A 20,416-nucleotide genomic window follows, 5' to 3' on the forward strand; every position below is an offset into this window, starting at 1 on the left:
TTCCTTTTAATATTGGCATTTTTCAAAGTACTTGTTTTTTTTTTTTTTTTTCCTTTTCTTTTCTCTTTCTTTCTTTCTTTCTTTCTTTTTTTTTTTTTTTTTTTTTTTTTTTTTTTTTTTTTTTTTACAAAAAGATAAACTGATTGTTTTCAAGTGTCCAAAGTAAATATAGGAGGGGCCAGCGCTGTGGTGCAGCAGTTAAAGCCCTGGCCTGCAGCGCCGGCATCCCATATGGGCGCCGGTTTGAGTCCCAGCTGCTCCACTTCCAGTCCAGCTCTCTGCTATGGCCTGGGAAAGCAGTAGAAGATGGCCCAAGTCCTTGGGCTCCTGCACTTGCATGGGAGACGCAGAATAAGCTCCTGGCTCCTGGCTCCTGACTTCAGATCAGTGCAGCTCCAGTCATTGTGGCCATCTGGGGAGTGAACCAGCAGATGGAAGACCTCTCTCTCTCCCTGCCTCTGCCTCTCTGTAACTCTGTCTTCAAATAAACAAATCTTTAAAAAAAGAAGTAAAATTAGGAAATCAGAAAAATTAAATATATTTAATTATGACTTTCAACACAACATGTTGAAAACTCAAGCAGTCCTTTCCAAGATACTTTGTTTTATTTAATTAGTACGTCTTGAAGTGTAAGAATTAGAAAGTTCTTATTTTCCTTGACATGATTTTTTATTACTAAACAGTTATCTGATACCATATAAAGTCTTTGTGTAAAGGTATTGTTTTCTGGCTTGCATGTACAGGATATAAAAATGTGCCATGTATCTTTTTTTTAAAAAAAAAATTAAGGTATATATACAGAAAAGTACATATATTGTAAATATCTAGCTCAGTTAATCACCACAAATTGTGCACTCCATGACCACCACAGATGAAGAAATAAGGTACTGTCAGCAATATAGACACCCCCTGTTTCCTTTCCTGATCACTAATAACAACCAGCCTGATTTCAAAGAACGTAACTTTTTTAAAACCTATTTTTGAACTTTTATAGAAGTAGGATTATACAGTACTATTATTGTATCTTTGATTTTGCTCAGCATTATGTTTTAGACATACAGGAATGTCAGATCTGGCTATAAGTCACTTGTATGATTTTATCACATTTTATCTTTTGACGATAGGACGTTTGGGTTGAATGATGCTGTCATGAATATTCTTGCACCTGTTTTTGGATACACATGCCTTTTATGTTGGGTACATACCAATAATGGAATCTGGGCCATTGGTTTATTACGCATGTTCAGATTTTTTCAGAGTGGTTGAAATGATCCTATCAATTGGTATGTAAGGGTTCTTGTTAGTATCCTCACCAACATTTGATTAATTTAAGCCCTTCTGGAGGGTGTATTTCCCTTGATTCCAAATGAAATTGAACCCTCTTTCATAAAAATATTTGTTGTTTGAATATCCTGTTTTGTGAAATATATTCTCTCTCTCTCTCTTTTTTTTTTTTTTTAGCTATTTATTTGCTTGAAAGAGTTACACAGAGAAAGAAGGAGATGCAGAGAGAGAGAGAGAAGGGAGAGAAAGAAAGAAAAAGAGAGGGGTCTTCCATCTGCTGGTTCACTCCCCAGATGGCCGCAATGGCCAGAGCTGCACCAATCAGGAGCCAGGAGCTTCCTCCTGGTCTCCCACATGGGTGAGGGGCCCAAGGACTTGGGCCATCTCCCACTGCATTCCCAGGCCATAGCAGAGGGCTGGATTGGAAGTAGAGCAGCCAGGACTCGAACCGGCACCCATATGGGATGCCGGCACTGCAGGTGGTGGCTTTACCCTCTATGCCACAGAGCCAGCCCCAAAATATATTCTCTTCTTCCTCTACCTTTTCTTTGAATTGCTATTAATTTTTTTTATTATCTTGCTGATTTACAGCAGTTATAGGAGCAGGCGTTGAGTACAACAGCTAAGCTGCTGCTTAGGATCCCTGCATTCCATACCAAAGTACTTGGGTTCAAATTCCAGCTCTGTTTTTTGCTTCTTGCTTATGCACACCTAGGGAGGCAGTACATGATGGCTCAAGTAGTTGGGTCACTGTCAACCATATGGAAAGCTGGACTGAGTTCTCAAGTGGCTTCTGACCTAACCCAGCCCTGGCTGTTATGGGCATTAGAGAAGTGAAATGGTGGATGAATGATTTCTCTACATCTCTAACTCTTTTAAATAAATAAAATAAAAATGAAAAATTTTAAGAAATAGAAAAAATATTTTATGGATATAAGCCCTTTTTTATTCCAATTGGGGTCTCTGTGCTTTTCCTTTATTTTTAGAAGCTTGGACCTTTTGGATATAAGTTTTCAGTGCATTTGTTAGAAAAATTTATTCTGCTTTGACTCTTAATGTTTGACTCCTTATTTATGTTATCTTTTGATGACAGGAAGATCTTAATTTTAGTTGGACTTTTCTATTTTCTTTTATACTCAGTCTTTGTATATATTATTTCTGAAAGAGCCTCTTAAATGATTTGAGCTTTGATTAGGTGATTTTGGAGAATCTTAAGAAATTGGAATTTTTTTCTTGATTGGATGTTGTCAGAACATCATGATTAGCTTTCTTATTTTTAAATCACAATGAGGGATTGCCATTGTGCAGCAGGTTAAGCTATTACTTGTGATGTGATGCCAGCATCCCCTATAGGAATGTTGGTATAAGTCCCATATATGGTACTTCTCATCCAGCTCATGAGAGAGCAGAAGATGATGGTCCAAATACTTGGGCTCCTGCCAGCCACATTGGAGACATGGATGGGATTCCAGGCTCCTGGCTTTAGATGGGCCCAGTTGTAGCTGTGAGAGGAAGTGAACCCATGAGATGAGATAAGTTTCTCTCTCTCCCTCCCTCCCCTCCCTTCCCTTCCCTACTTTCTTCAATCTCTACCTTTCAAATAAATACTTTATAAAAATAATAAACCACAGTGAGATACTACTTCATACCCTGTAAGATACTCAGATCTGTTATGGAAAATAAGTTTGGTTTGTTAAAAGAGCTAACCAAAATTACCATATGATCCAAGTCCTGCATATATACTCAGGAAAAATTAGAACTCATGTCCACAGAGAAACTTACATTCAAATATTTATAGCAATTGTATTCATAAAAGCCAAAATGTGGAAACAACTCATGTCTATCAAGGAGTAATTAGATAAGCGTATGGTGGTATATCCATATAATGGAGTATTAGTCAGCTATAGTAAATAATGAAGTACATGATGCAACTTGGATGAACCTCAAAACCATGCCAAATGAAAAAAGCCAGACACAAAAGTTTGCCTACTGTGTGGTTCCTTTTATGTTAAATAAGTAGAATGGCCAAATCCTTAGGGAAAGTCATGGTTACTAGGTGGTGGTAGAAGTGGGTAGCAAGAAGTGATTACTTAATGGATAGAGGTAGTTTTTACAGGGTGATGGAACAGTTCAGAAATGAGACATCTGGTGGTTACATAACAGTGTGAATACATAAAATACCACCCAGTTTTACATTAAAAATGGTTAATTGTGTATTATGTGAATTTTTCCTCAAAACAAGAACATGAAGATATCCATTATAGGTCCATGAAGGTTTTCTCTTTCTTCATGAGTTAGTTTTGGTAGTTTGTGTGTTTCTAGGAATCTTTTTTTTTTTTTTTTTAAAGATTTATTTATTTAACAGAGGGAGAGAAACAGATCTTCCATATGCTGGTTTACTCCCCAGTTTGCTGCAAAGACCAGGGCTGAGCCAGGCCGAAGCCAGGTGCCAGGAGTTTCTTCCAGGTATCCCATCTGGGTGCAGAGGCTCAAGTACTTGGGCCATCTTCTACTGCTTTCCCAGGTTTGTTAACAGGGAGCTGGGTCAGAAGTGGAGCAGCCAGGACTCCAACCGGTGCCCTATGGGATGCTGGTGCTGCAGGCAAAGGCTTTACCTGTTACACCACAATGCTGTCCCCTCTAGGAATCTTTGTTTCATCTGGGTTATCTAGTTTGTTAGCATCTGATTGTTCATGATAGTCTAATAATCTCTTTAAAATCTCTTAAGATTAAGAGCAATGTCCCTACTTTTGTTTCTACTTTGTTACCTGTATTTTCTCTCTTGTTCCTCCTCTAGTTAATTTATCAGTTTTGTTGTTGATGTTTTCATTTATTTTAAGATTTATTTATTTGAAAGGCAAAGTTACAGAGAGAGTAGGGGAGAAACAGAGATCTTCCATCTGCTGGTTCATTCCCCAAATGGCTGTGATGTCTTGAGCTGGGCAAGTCAGGAGCCAGGAGCTTCTTTCTGGTCTCCCAAGCACTTGAGCCATCCTCTGTCGCTTTGCCAGGCACATTAGCAGGGAGCTGGATTAGAAGTGGAACAGCCGGGACTCAAACCTGTGCCCATATGGGATGCCGGCGCTGCAGGTTACCCACTGTGCCCCAGTGCCAGCCCCAAGTTATTGATATTTTCAGATAACTTTTTGACTTCTGATTTCATTGATTCTACCTTTATATTCTTTGATCTCTGTTTCAATATTTATTATTTCCTTCCTTCTGCTAGCTTTAAGTTTTGCTCTTTTTATAATTCCTAAAGATGTAATTTTAGGTTGTTAGTTTGAGGTTTTTTTTTTCCTTAAAGATTTATTTTATTTATTTGAAAGGCAGATTAACAGTGGGGAGAAGGGTGAGAGTGAGGGAGATTTTTCATTCACTGGTTCACTCCCCAAATGGCACGGTGGTTGGAGCTAAGCCCATCTGAAGCCAGGAACCAGGAGCTTCTTTCAGGTCTCTCACATGGGTGCAGGAGCCCAAGCACTTTGGCCATCTTCCACTGCTTTCCCAGGTACATTAACAGGGAGCTGGATCAGAAGTGGAGCAGCCAGGACTCCAACCAGTGCCCATATGGAATGCCGGTGTAATAAGCAGTGCCTTTACCTGCTACACCACAACACTGTTCTGAGATCTTTCTTCTTTTTTAATGTATATATTTACACTGTAAACATTTCTCTGCATACTCTTTTTGCTGCATTCCATAAACTTTAATATTTTGTGTTTTTCACTTATCATAAAATAGACCATTTTACTATTTCTTGTCTGTAGGGAGGTCATCCTGAAGCTTGTCTAAACTTAAAATTGGTAGAGGTAGTAACTATACTTTCAGTGAGTGGGGTATGTTTGCTGGTTTGTGTTGCATGATGAGCTTGTCTAACATTAATGTTTTATGAAATATTCTTGTGTCCATCAGGAAAATAATGATTTGCCTGAAAGCATCAGACTAATTCTTAGATGTCAAGATCTGCTTTTTTCCCCTCAGTCTAATTATTGTTTCTTTGTAGGTATTCTTTTTGCCATGGCTGCTTGTAAGATTTTTCTCATTGTCTTTTATTGTCATCAGTTTTACTGTGATGTATTTAGGTGTTATTTCCTTTCTATATATCCATCTTAAGAGTTCCTGGTGCTTCCAAAAATGTTGGCTTGATATCTTGTCAGTTTTAGAAAATTCTCAACCGTTATCTCTTTGAGTGTCATTTTTCTTTTGCTTGTTTAAACCCCCTTTTAGAATTTCAGTTTAAATACGTGTGAGATCATTTTACTATATCCTTTTGGCTCTTACTCTCTTCATTTTTAAAATTTTTGTTTTTCTGTAAAAACAAAATTTTTGGTAAAATTTTTGTTTTTCTGTGGGTGCTTTGTTCTGACCTTTTTTCTAGTAACACTCTCCTTTTAGTTGTGTCTGATTTCTGGTTTTGTTGCTAAGTGGCTACAGGATATTGTCTACAATGATTTCTATTTCTGCTGGAAATTCTCTGGTCATTATGATTTATAGAGAGATTTTGGAAATGTTCCACTTGTGTTTGGGGAAAAACTGTCCAGTTTTTTAAATAGAACTCTTATATATTTGATCAGTAGTCTTCAACTGTTTTCTTTGTACATCCCCAGTCTGAAAAACTGACTGACTTGTTTTTAGTTAATAAACTTATTTGAGAAGCTAAGAAACAGAGAACTGCCATTCACTGGTTTATTCCTCAACTGTTGGCAGCGGCCAAGGCTGGCACCAGGACATAGGCACATAATCCAGGTCTCCCACATGGGTGACAGGAGCCCAGTTACTTGGCTCATCACCTCTGCTTTTCTTGATATGTAAGAAACTGGAGTCAGGAGCTGGAAACAAGAGACAAACAAACCTTGCTCTTGACGTTTTTTATACAAATAAAAATAATTATGTGTTCATGTATTGAATACCTACTTTAATTTATTGTAAAATCTTTATATTGACTTTTAAGAAAATGTCTGCCATGTAACATTTAACAAAGTCTTCACAGGTAATCCAACTGACATTTTGTAACTTTGTAATTTTCTGGCTTCACTTTTAAAGTTCAGGTAAAAGTATTCATATTTGACACTGTTGACAACTTCTCATTTCTGAATGATAATTCTAAAACTGGGGAACAGAGAGGGGGATAAGAGAGAGAGACAAAGAAATATGAAGAGACTTACAGATACCAAAGTTTCCAGTTGTTTTTCAGTGATCTAAGACTGTAGCCTTCGAAAGTCCATATTTTCTGCCATGATATTCTCCCTAAGAAACTGTGTGTTAAACTTCTTTTGTTTAGTTCACTAAAGGTTTTTATGTACCAGAGCATGGCACAATGCTGATTCTGAGTGGCTTGCTTCTCAACTCTTGCGGTACTCATTTCACAACACAAAGATCTGTTCCTTTGAAACCTAGTTGTAGAGGAGGGATGCACAAGATAACCTTAGTAAACAAGTATATTTTTAAAAAAAATTATTTATATGAAAGTCAGAGTTACACAGTGCAGAGGCAGAGAAAGAGGTCTTCCATCCAGTGGTTCACTCCCCAGTTGGCCATAATGGCCAGAGCTATGCCAACCTGAAGCCAGGAGCCAGGAGCTTCTTCTGGGTCTCCCATGTGGGTACAGAGGCCCAAGGACTTGGGCCATATTTTACTGCGTTCCCAGGCCATAGCAGAGAGCTGGATCGGAAGTGGAGCAGCTGGGACTTGAATTGATGCCCATATGGGATGCTGGCGCTTGAGGCCAGGGCATTAACCCGCTGTACCACAGTATTGGCCCCAACAAGTATATTACACAGTATGTAAGATGGTAAATGTTGATGGCAATAAAAGGATGCCATGGATAAGGGGATTTGAGAATCCCAGCAGAGCAGAGAAGGTTGAGGGAGTTTGGAGATGTAACTTTAAAATGGTTCAGATAGTAATCATTCAGAAATAATAATGGTGAGCAAAGACTTGAATGAGATGTGAGAGCTGACTATCTACTGTTGGAGAAAAAAAATTCCAGCTAGGGAATAGTCAGTGCTGTAACCTTAAAGTAGGAGAAAACATGGTCCAAGAATAGTAAGAAAGGTTAGAACAGTGAGCGGATTGCAGAGAGCAATAGTAAAAAAGTCAGAATTACTGTGGTATATTTCTGGGACCTTACAGTCTCTTGTAAGGACTTTTTTCTTAAAAAAAAAAAAAAAAATGTGGAGGCATAGCAGGGTTTTGAGCAAATCATCTACCTTAGAATTTTAAAAGAGTCACTCTGATTGCTGTGTTTAGATTGAGAACAGGAAAAGGTAGATGTACTAAGACCAGATTAGGAAACTGTTGAAGTAATACAGGGGAGAGATAAAAAGTAGACCCGGGTGTGTCAGTGGTAAGAAGTGGTTGGATTTTGGATATATTTTGAAGAATGGAAGTAGGGTTTTCTGATAGCTTGGATATGAGATGTGAGAAGCCAAAAATAATGAAGATTACTCGAAGATTATTGGCTTGAACAGCTGATGTAAATGAGGAAGACTACAGATTGGTTACTTTTTTTTTTTTTTTTTTACAGGCAGAGTGAACAGGGAGAGAGAGAGAGAGACAGAAAGGTCTTCCTTTGCCGTTGGTTCATCCTCCAATGGCTGCCACGGCCGGCGCACCGCGCTGATCTGAAGGCAGGAGCCAGGTGCTTCTCCTAGTCTCCCATGGGGTGCAGGGCCCAACACTTGGGCCAATCTCCACTGCCTTCCCGGGCCACAGCAGAGAGCTGGCCTGGAAGAGGGGCAACCGGGACAGAATCCTGTGCCCCGACCGGGACTAGAACCCGGTGTGCCGGCGCCGCAAGGTGGAGGATTAGCCTATAGAGCCTTGGTGCCGGCCATACTTTTCTTTTATAGGATGATAAGATGGTGTGCTATAAAGGAGAGATGCGATAAGAACTAGAATATTGTAAATAGAAAAAATAGGTCATTTTTAGGAGGAAAGAGTACATATAGCAGTTGAGAAACAGAAATTGTTATTAATACTTATATTTTCCTTGAGTGGTCTTTATCTGTCTTTAGCATATGCATATCTTCAGCATATGCATACCATCTATTGTATTTGATCAATCTTAGTAATTACATAATTCAAGTTCTTTCAGATCTTACTTATATTTTAAAATGTGCTTGATTTGTTAACCTTTGGGAACAGTAATTAAAACCTGTATTTGTATCAAATGTTCATTTGTCATTTTCTCTTTTAAAAGTTTTGGATTTATATATTTCGTGGCCATTTTGTTAGCGACAAGGAGATTAATGAATATTATATCTTATGGCAGATCATTTTATTAATATAAAATACTCTTTTAGCAGGGTCAGTGTTTTTTGCCTTGGATCTCATTTGATCTTTCATTGTTTGAATTCATTATCCTTCACATTGTGAAACACTCAATAAAAGTTTTCTTTTAAAAGTCAGTGCATACTAGTCTAATTTGCTATGTTGAAACCTTTTTGGTGTATTAGTTCCCAGATATTAAAATACTATGTATTTCTCGTTTTGTATGAATTAGTTTTGGACAGTGACCAACAGTTATTAGATCAAGTTGTATGTTTTAGTGGTTTCATTGTTTACTGTTATTTGCAGATACCCATGTCTTCCTTTTTCGTGTACTCACTTTATTGTATGCCTAAATATCTTTAGGAGTAATTCTGTCATGTGTTAATGACGAACCTTTAGAATTCTTACTTGTCAAACTGTTTGTATTTTGTTGTTATACCTGAGTGCTAGTTTGTCTGGTTATAGATTGCTGAGTTGAAAGCTGTTTTCACATTTTTCATCATTGTACTGGCAAAAACTAAAAATGTGGGGAAACCAGCGTTTGTTAGCTTTGGAGGTTGAAATGCAAATTGTTACAAACCTGGGGAAATGATTTGGAAATACATATTAAACAAAAAAATACATGTATAACTTTAAAAAATGCCTTATAGAAATCAAATACACTACTATGTTGTTATCTATACATGAATATTATAACATGTATAGTGTGATTCCATTTCTGTAAACTTAAAAAGATACATATAGGTATTTTATGAGTAAGAAAATGAGTAGAAGAACACACCCAGACCATCAGCATTGCTAACTTAAGTAGAAGAGAGTGGAGAAGGTAGAAGAGATTGTAACAGTTATGTTCTACTTTTATATTTTTTCAGATTAATTTTTTTAAAGACTTATTTATTTGAAAGTCAGAGCTACACAGAGAGAGAAGGAGAGAGAGAGAGAGAGAGAGAGAGAGAGAGTCAGAGTCTTCCATTCACTGGTTCACTTCCCAATTGGCCTCAATGGCTGGAGCTACGCTGATCTGAAGCCAGGGGCCAGGAGCCTCTTTTGTGTCTCCCATGTGGGTGAAGGGGCCCAAGGGCTTGGGTCATCCTCAACTGCTTTCCCAGGCCATAGCAGAGAGCTGGATGGGAAGTAGAGCAGCTGGGACTTGAACTGGCGCACATATGGGATGCCTGCACCTCAGGTGGTGGCTTTACCTGCTACTCCACAGTGCTGGCCCCTCAGATTAATTTTTAAAAATCATTATCCCTTGTCAGTAGCCATCACTGATGGTGAATTGTGTATTCTTATTCCTTTGTAGATGGATTGGTTTTTGTTTTTACCTTGTTTTCTAAAAGTAAATATAATTTTTTATTTTACTTTCTTGGTTTTGAAATTTCTCCAGGATTTGTCAAATGGCATCTGTTTTTCTTCTCTTGCTCAGCACTCATTGAACCCTATTCACATTGTGAAGATTTCCGTGTTTCCTGAGCTCTGACATTTTTTACTCTTGTGTCCTCTTCTCCATCCCCGTCTTCTCTGTAACTATTACTTGATATAATCTGTGGATCTGTAATACAAGTCTTTTCCCATTCTTTTTATCCTTTCTCCAATCTTTTTAAAAATTCTTTATTCTCAGAGAGTATTTTCGGTTCACCCCAACTGAATACCTTGTTCTCTTCATCCCATCTATTGAAAGTTCTTTTGTTGTTGCTAGTAATTTTCCATTTCAAAATGCTGTGTCAGTCTCCTTTTCAAAGAAAAGTATGCTTTTTTATTTAAAATACTCTGTATTAAGTATATGTACTTTCTGTTTATAATCTTACGGTGATTTAACTTATAATTTTAACATTTAAATTTGTGTATTTAGTCAATATTTAGAATTAGTAGGAGTGTATAACCTCATTGTTGTATAAAATAATAAAGTTACTCTTAGCACACTGTTTTACCAATTGTCACATTTCACAGGTACACATTCAACCTTCATCAAAAATTTTTCAGACATGATAATTTAGTGGTAAACTTAGAGGCTTTGTATGCCCTTGTACTTACATATTACTAGATTTATTTCTATATGGGAATCTAGTTGAAGTAATTTTCACTCCAAACTTCAGAGTTATTGCTCTATTGACTTCACACTTAGTCTTTGATGATGAAAAGTCTAAAGCCATTCTGATTCATTCTTTTGCATAAAATTTGATTTTAGTTTTCTTTTGTTTGTCTTATTTGGGATTCACATCTCTATTCAATCCAGAAGCCCTTACCTGTTTTTATTTGTGATTTTACGTTACATGGTATGTATACTTTTTTTTTTTTTTTTTTAAGATTTAATTTGAGAGGTAGAGTTACAGACAGAGGGAGAAACAGTGGGAGATGTCTTCCATCTGCTGGTTCACTCCCAAATGGCTGCAGTGGCCAGAGCTGGGCCAGTCCGAAGCCAGGAGCTTCTTCGGGGTCTCCTATGTGGGTGCAGGGGCCCAAGGACTTGGGCCATCTTCTACTGCTTTCCCAGGCCAAAGCAGAGAGCTGGAAGTGGAGCAGCTGGGACTCGAACCGGTGCCCATATATATGGGATGCTGGCACTGTAGGCAGCAGATTTACCCACTATGCCACAGCGCCAGCCTATCAAATTCCGTTTATTTTATTGCTTATTGAGTGTTATTTCCTACTGTGTCCCCACCAGAGTAAAAGTGCTTTAGCACCAGCCCCTTTAAATATGCTTTTTCCTCTGATTTGCTAGCATCTGCCCATTTATTCTGTTTATTATTCCTTTCAAGGGGTGGAAGTTTCCAGGTATGTCCCTCCAGAATCAAATTCTGCTTGTAAGGATGTCCTTTACCACTAGTCATTTCAGCATATTCCTCAGGAGCTACAGTAGCTTCTCTTGCTATACCTCTGGGACGTAGACTTCTCGGTAGGTTTAGACACAGGAGCAGTGCACAAAATTCAGCATCATCATTCTGTAAATAAAACAAGTTAATGGTAAGGATCATAGAGAAGTAATATTTAATGTAAATTGCATGCCAGGACCTCTGCTATGTGTTTTATGCACATTGTCTTGTTTAATCCTCACTATCCTTTAAGTAATTTTCACCCATATTTTACTAATGAAAGATTTGAAGCTTGAGAAAAATGGAGTATCTGTGTCTGAGCTACAAGTTGTGGAACCATTTTTTTAAGGTTTATTTATTTATTTGAAAGTTTGAAAGGCAGAGTTTCAGAGAGGCAGAGGCAGAGAGAGAGAGAGAGAGAGAGAGAGAGGTCCTCCATCCACTGGTTCACTTCCCAAATGGCTGCAACGGCCAGAGCTGTGCCAGTCTATAGCCGGGAGTCTGGAGTATCTTCTAGGTCTCCCACATGGGTTCAGGGGCCGAAGGACTTGAGCTATCTTCTGCTGTTTTCCCAGGCCATAGCAGGGAGCTGGATCAGAAGTGGAACAACCAGGACTCCTGCTGGTGCCCATATGGGATACTGGCACTGTAGGTGGTGTCTTTACCCACTATGCCACATCGCCGGCTCTGGAGCCATTTTTCAAACCCAGGCCTAGTCTGCCTCCAAAGTCCTCTCCCAACAAGTGGTTGTCTTAGCACAGTATAAAACTTAGCTAAAATTCTCACTCTTCAGTGAGGTTTTTCTTGGCCGTGATATTTTGTAAGGCCTTTTTCCTTTGACTAGAGTGTATAGTCTGTATTATTTAAAAAAAAAAGTTGGTGTTCTTTATAGGCTTCCTCAGTTAGATAACCAATAGTACAGTTAAATGAAAAACTACTAGCAATGCCTGTTGATTGATTTATTAGTACTAAGAATAATTAAAACTTGGCTGAAATTGCTGTATACTTTAGTTGCCTTTTGCAAAACAGTAATGTCCTATTGATAATATTTTTGTTTCATGAATTGATATATTGGAAATTATTCATTCTGTAAGTCTTTTATGGTTCAGATTTGTCACTCTTTGATTATGTGTTCCTTCCCTCCTATAGGTAAATTTGAAGGAAATTCATTTAAATAATAATTGTTCAACTAGAACTGTACATTTGATATTAATCAGTACTGTATTTTCCAAACTTTGCAGTTTCCTGGAACATTTTTAAATTTATTAAAATGTATAACAAATACCTATAGTTTAATAAATTAAATTCCAGAATTGAATATATAATAAGTAAAAGCTTGTAAGCAGTTCAGATGTGAATCAGAAAAGAAGTAATGGTTTTGATTTGCCATCACAAAAATATGTATTTTTTTCTTCTAACATAGTGGTATGAGAGAGAAGTATACTAATATAATTTGTTTCAGGGAGAGTGAATTCAAATATAATTGTTGAATAGTGATTATTTTGTATTATTTTTCTTAGAAGGTAGTTTTTTTTTCTAGCTGTTTTCTAAAAAGGTAAGTAAAGATAACATTGATACAAGGGTTCACCTTCAATAAAAATATTATAGAAAGCACAAGTTCTGGTTTTGTTTCATCTTTTTTTTGGTTCTCAAAGAGAATATCACACTATCCCATCTGAATACATATAAATTTTAATTTATATGGTATAGTTGAAATGTATGTAATACAGATGAATGGTTAAGTACTCATATATTATTACATACTTACAGAAATTGTTTAATCTGAATCCCCCTTTGATAAAATTAAATTACAAATCAGTAAAATAATTCATTCTTTAGATGGCATAGTGTTCAAGTTCTGTTTCCTATTTGCCTGTAAACTGTTTTATATTTTTAAAATATGATTAATATGTAATTAAGCAAAAAAGCCAATGGAACTTAAATAAGAGCTTTATTGTAATGTTGAAAATATATAAAAGATTAAGAAATGTATACAGTTAAAGTCTGTGGAATTTTTAATTTGAAAGAGCTGAATTTTTGGAGTATTAGAAAGAAATAGCATGCATTTATTACTTTCCAGACACATCAGTCCAGTCATACTGTTCTTCTTGCTGATAAATGTTGTTGGTTGCTTTTTCCCAAAATTGATCTACACTGACAAGCTATTAAAGCACAGATTTTCTTTTCAGTTGTTTTAAGGAATCTTTTAAAAGCCACAATGTTTGTGTTTACTATTATTCCACTAACTTTGACCTGCATACTCTAATTTGCCTTGGTCCTTTGGACTCACACAGTTGGAGCATTGAAAATTCTTAGCTTTTTAAGTTCTTGAAGAAATTCCTATCTTTTCTTGAATAAATTTTAATCAAATAGAAACTGATATGTATTCAAAAATCCATCCTTTGTCATATTTCCTTGCCTCTTACTGATTGTCAAATATATAAACATGGTAATTTAATTATTAATGATGAAATTTTCTTTACCCCTTAGAATTATTTCTGTCTTAAGCAATTCATTCCATATGCATATATATTTATCATTATTTTTGGTATTTGTTATCTCTGTCATTATTGCTTTGTCCTCTTAGAATTTTTGACACTCACTTCATTTTCACTTAATGGACTTGATGTGTTAATATTTATGAAATAGCTTAAAACTGAACACAAATACCAAACCCATCACACACTAAAAAATACTGAAAGACTCAATGTAAAATGACAGTTTATGGCATATACTCTGTGTTGATGGAGGGCAAAATTGACATCTTACTGGCATTGACACATTTTACCTACCTTGTTTCCTTTGAAAGTTGTAAAGATCTGGATAGATATGTTTAACAGTAGCTGACCTGTGTTAATACACAGTTTGGTTCAAAAATTGGATGAGTTTGCAAAATATGTAAAGAAGTTATCATTGTTTTCTTAAGTTTTTATTTGTAGAAAGAACATTTGTAAGCCCATAGTGATATTTTTTCACCTCCTCCTCCCTTCTTTCCTTTTTTCAATTTTAATTTTTACAAAATATACTTTCAGTTTATTTTATAGTCACAGGCTTAATCCTCCAGTAAATAAAGAATTCAGCAAGTAGAAAATAGACCACTGTCCCGCTGTATAGGCAAAGGCTTATCTCTCATTTTAAGTGTGAATTGTTCTTATTGGAACTATATGCATGTCATTTATCCTGTCAAAGCTGAGACCATCACTTAACATTGTTCAGACTATATGAAAGCAGAAACAGCACAACAAGCAGTCATTTGTGCTGAATATGACTTAGCATTCCCCTTTGGTTTCAGCAATAATTTATTGCCTTGCCTTTTTCACTGGCAAAACTCATCATCTTAGGAAAATAAATTTTGGTTACTGTTAATTCTCATTGTTATATATGAAAGTTGCACTTTCATAGCACCCTGAATTCCCCCAAACCCCTTTAACATCTTTGTAGTTTTCAGTATCAGTTTACCGTATGGCAGTTTCTTCAAATGTGTTGGATTATGTTTAGCCTTTAGTATTTATTGTTGTAAGAATCACCTTGTATTAATATGTGTTTATGAGATAGTATCTTACTATTTGTAATATTGTCCTATTAAATAAGGAGGATGGTACAAAACTATTCATCAAGTTTAGTGTAGTTTGGTGGTAGGTGGTGAAATCACAGATCAGTAGTTTGTCATGGCAAGTACCATATGTTGCTGGCATTAAAACACCATTTTCCCATTATATCTGATTTTAATTTGTAATCTTAATTTTTTAGGTAAATATAGTGATTTATTTTATATGCCAGTAGAAAATTATCACCTGGCTGTAATATAGATTTTTGTGATACAAATAGCTTTGTGGCCTTATTGGGTTAGTGCCATTTAGTGCCATATTTTCATTGCTTAAGAATCATCCTTTCAACATATTACAGCTTAACTAAAGGATTATAACATTATTTTATAGTACATGTTAGAAGGGACATCAGAAATCATCTTATCCAATCTCCAACCCTATATTCCTTATTTAGTGTTCTGTCAGTCAAACATGCTGAACCATTCCAGTTCACTTTGGGTGAGATAACCCTTTGCAATGCTGAATGGGTGCAGTTTTTGTTTTTAATCTTGAGATGAAATCCATGTCTTTACAGTTTGAACACATTGTGTATTCTGCCTTTTTTTTTTTTTTTTTTTTGTTTTTGACAGGCAGAGTGGATAGTGAGAGAGAGAAAGGTCTGCCTTTTGCCGTTGGTTCACCCTCCAATGGCCGCCACGGCTGGCGCGCTGCAGCCGACGCACCGCGCTGATCCGAAGGCAGGAGCCAGGTGCTTCTCCTGGTCTCCCATGGGGTGCAGGGCTCAAGCACTCGGGCCATCCTCCACTGCCTTCCCGGGCCACAGCAGAGAGCTGGCCTGGAAGAGGGGCAACCGGGACAGAATCCGGCGCCCCAACCGGGACTAGAACCCGGTGTACTGGTGCCGCTAGGTGGAGGATTAGCCTATTGAGCTGCGGCGCCGGCCTGTGTATTCTGCCTTCTATACATCAAACCTTTAACTATTTGAATATTGTTAATTGTATGGGGCTAATTGATAGTTTTGTACGTATAGCCTATCTTTTCATTTTATTTTATGGCATGGACCTTGGAGTCATTCTCATGCCTGCTGGGTACTCTTAGGAATGTTATGATTTTTTATGTATTTCCTGTCATTGTGACATCTAGAAGAGGATGCTAATCTGGATGATATGGTTATGTAGTGTAGTCTGTGTGCTCTTGAATGATATACTGGATGAGATTTAGGTATGTATGTTTGTATACTGTGTGGGAAATATAAGCTTGTATACTGTGGTGATTTGGATGTAGTTAATTAAAATTTGTTTCACAATTAGAATGACAGTTGTAAGTGGTTTTCTCTCCTTGACCCAATCTCATATATTACTAACTGAAATTGTCATGTGTTCTTTGAGGCTAATTTAAATGAACATAGGGTTTGTGAAAACTTGACAGATCTTAAATGTAACTCGGCTAGTGGGCAACATTATAATTTATTTATAGCTGTGCAGTATGGTTGTTAATGAATTAATATAGGACGAGGGCAATTTGTACTTATAGTTTTATGTAAAATTACACTACATGACAAAGGTTGGCATTATGTAATAAGTACCCAGAAATATTAACCTAGTTGCAATAAATACAATTAATAATGTACATAAGAGTGAAATTAAACTCATTTTCTATCTAAAAAGAATTATTTATGAACAGAAAGTGGACAGCATAGATATGGTGACAGAAAGGTTGTAACTAATCTGAATTACTGAGTGACCTAGGAAGCTTGCTCAGAGGGATTACAGAATAATTATGTTAATATGCAATTATCACCTCATTTCTTCTGTAGTAACCTCAAGATGTAGTGTAGTGAGGGTGTTATAGCAAGTGCTGATAGTTTGCAAAAATACTGATGTTTGAGATTTCTGAGACAATAAGTCTAGCTTGAGGCATATAAGTGATGATCTGTCATCTTGAAGACAGATCTGACCTTTGTACTTTTTTTTTTAGTGCTCACAGTGTATAACTAGAGGCGGTTATAGCTGTAGAACTCATTATGATTTCCTAGAAACTGAAATATGTTTTATGTAGATTTAAGATTCCATTTGCAGCTTTTTTTTTAAGAGTGTGATTTTTTTTTTAAAGAACATTTTTAAATTCAGTTAAAAGAATTCTATGGCTATATGATTATGTGAGAGGGCCTTAGTAATGGATTCTAAACATTGTTTTCTAAGATCTAATTAATGGAGCAAATATATCGAATTGAAATTTAGGAAGGCCAAACAACCCACCATTTGTTTAATTTATTAGATTCTCTTTTTAAAAACTTAATGCATAATGCCTCTTTTGAAATATGTCTATACTTTGTTACAGTAATATAAATTGATTTTGGTGACTGTTATATGTATTTGAAAGGAGTTGAAAAACTGTTTGATAGTGTGAAATTAGCTTGCGGGTCAGATGCTGTCTTGTTTGTATGCTACATAACCCTCCACAAATGTAGGAAAATAATTTTTGATGTCAAAATTCTAGCTGTTATTCAGTTGAAAAGAGTTAGGTGATCCATTGTTCTGCATTGTATCTCAGTGCAACAGCTTTGAGTCTTGAATAATGGTATTAAGAAAAAGTGCACTTGCAACATTTTACACTTAGAATATATTCTAAAAATTAAACAAGGAAACTTTTTAATTGTTATAACACTAAAGTACAAGCTTACAAGTAAGTTTGTTGTAGTATATTTTCTAACTAGTTGATCTTTAAATATTAATTGCTGTCTTCCCCTTTTCTGAAAAGGAGTAACTTCTCTCATCTTTGAGTAGAAATTTTTAATTCAGAGCAACTAATCCATATTTCATTTTGCAGGTGCAAGGGAAAATTTTGATTGTTGAAGACCTCATTTCCTGTTTTACTAGTATTTCAGCTGAGTCTGTCTTTGCTCGATGTTTGTCTTTTGCTAGATATAAAATATCTATTACACATACCTGGTTTTTTGTACGTTTTTAAAGAAAAACAGATTGGCGTCTTCAAAATAAGAACTTTTGAAAGCTCGTACAAAGCTGTTCTGGTAATGAGGATGCAGTCCCCAAGCCGACATGATATTCTCATAGTTTGGCCCCCTGCTGTTCAGGGGGTACCAATGTACTTGCTTTAAATGGGAAGCGTCTGTTCCATCTCTGAACCTCTAACACCAGAACAGATGGGTGGAACATAGAACATGGAAGGTTTTTACCTCTGAGGTGGTAACAGTGAAGCCACTCATTAACACTGAATTTACCACTTCGTTAGCAACGTTGCTTCCTGTTGAGAAAATCTAATATAGGCTTTCAAATTGACTGAGCATATATTTGTCTACCTTTATGATTACACTAAGTAAGAACAGAAATTAGCTAGTTTTTCAGACATTTTTTAAAAAATTGTTGTTCATTTCAAATTTATGAGATTTTTGCTATTGAGCATTGTACCTAGTTCAATGAGAAATACCAGGAATGGATAATAGTAAAACATCAAGGCTTGCTTTGCTTTTCTTTGACATTTGCACACTCCTTGCTAACACATGTTTATGTGCTGCCCATTTTTAACTTCTGTGTATGTGATGCAGAGATTCCTGCTGGGTGCTGCATTAGCACCATTTTGGAGTGGTATCATTGAATATGATCTTATTGGAAGTCTATTTTTATTACTGTGGAGGTTTGCCAATCTCACAACAAAATTTTAAAAAACCAAGGGGTGGAAAAATGATTTTGGTGTAAATAACAAAGCCAAAGAAAGATATTTTTAATATTAATGGTAGTATGTGTTTTGAGCATTTTATGGAAAGAATAAGATTGTAAGTAGTTGCTTTATGTTATAAGAAAGATTATTAGAAACAACTATTACTCTTGAGCTAGATTTACTGTCTTACAAAGCTTGAATTTGGTACTATGCAGCATAGTAGCAATAGTAAACATGATTAAAATGTTTTGATTTCAGTTTATTGAATTGTAAGGTTCTGCTGTCTTAAAATATTATTCATTACTCATTATTCAGAATAAAAATAGACTAAAAGTTTCTGAAGGGCTTATTTTTTATCTGAGAACAGAAGCCTAGTCTGTCTTATTACTACTGTAACCCTAATACTAGAGCAGAGGCTGGCACATAGTAAGTGGTCGGTAAATATTTGGAGAATGAATAAACTGCCCTTATTGCTCTGTACAAGAGGAAAGGAAATAGAGAAACTTTTGCCAGTACTTCACATAGTTAATGCCAGGTTGCCAAAGCAAAGTGGTTTTTTGTTTTGTTTTCAGATTTATATTTATTTGAAAGGTGCAGATACGAGACAGAGGCAGAGAGAGATCTTCCATTTGCTGGTTCACTCCCCAGTTGGCCGCAGTGGCTGGAGCTGGGCTGAATCAAAGCCAGGAGCCGGAAGCTTTTTCCAGGTCTCCTATGTGGGTGCAGAGGCCCAGGGACTTTGGCCATTTTCTACTGCTATCCCAGGTCGCAGAAGAGAGCTGGATAAGAAGTGGAGTAGCCAGGACTTGAATTGGTGCCCAAATTGGATGACGGCACTGCAGGTGACAGCTTTAACTGCTGTGCCACAACACTGACCCCACAGATGTATATGAGGATTATTAAATATTTTGAGGACCTTGCTACAATGGATGAGTCAGGAAGTTGGAATCATGGTGGAGGTTGTTTCACAGGAAAAAATATTTTTCCTTCTTGAACCTTAGGAACTTTACTTTGGTTTTGGCAGTTGTCTTTTTTATTCATTCAACACTGACCTACTCCTTTATTCAACAAACATTGCACAATCACCAGGTGCTGCAGTAGTTTCTAGGAATGCTATGTTGACTGGGTTATAGTCTTGCCCACAAAACTCTTATCTTCTTCCTAGACGACAGGAAATTCCAGTACAGTGTACATTTATTAGGGCAGGATGAAAGTAGGGTATGCGGGAATTCTTCATTGTAGAGGCCATAATTACAGCCATGGTGTGACTCTATCCAAAATGAACTCTCCTTTTTGAAAATATTGAACTCCATCTCATAATGACTAAACAAGTTAGCAAAAATGCCCAGAAAAGACTTGCCTGTACTTTATATGAAATAAAAGTAAGTACTTATGTTTCATTGTAAAATTTTTTAGGGTGTTGCAGACATTATTCTGCCAGATCATAAGTGGGGTATACATGCTTTTAGAGAATGCTTAGAATTTGAAGATTCAGATTGTGTAAATTTAACATAAAACTTCATTAGTTTTAACTATACTAATTTGAAATTAAGGATAATTTGAGTAAGGAATAAATGAAATCCTATGAATAAAGCACTTTTACAACTGGTAGAACAACTTTCCAGGAAATTGAAACATCTTAAGGCAAAACTGTTTAATATGTAAGTTATTGATGTTGACTGCAAATATGTTCATTCCAATAAAGTTCTTCAATTAGTATTCCTCTGGCAGTGAACTTTAAGTGGCAATGCTTATACATCTCTACAGTGTTCTTTAATTTAAATTATTGTCTAGTATTGAGTGGCTCCTGATAAATCTACCTA

The 20,416-nt window shown here is 36.3% G+C and overlaps 1 protein-coding gene across 28 annotated transcripts in view; it reads left to right on the forward strand.

Annotated features, from left to right (window-relative positions):
- ZNF644 (zinc finger protein 644) overlaps positions 1–20,416 on the forward strand; it is a 114,026-nt gene that overhangs the window by 63,315 nt on the left and 30,295 nt on the right. The window lies entirely within an intron of this gene.

The sequence above is a fragment of the Oryctolagus cuniculus genome, chromosome 7 (assembly GCF_964237555.1).
Source record: "Oryctolagus cuniculus chromosome 7, mOryCun1.1, whole genome shotgun sequence".
Classification (NCBI taxonomy): Eukaryota; Metazoa; Chordata; class Mammalia; order Lagomorpha; family Leporidae; genus Oryctolagus; species Oryctolagus cuniculus.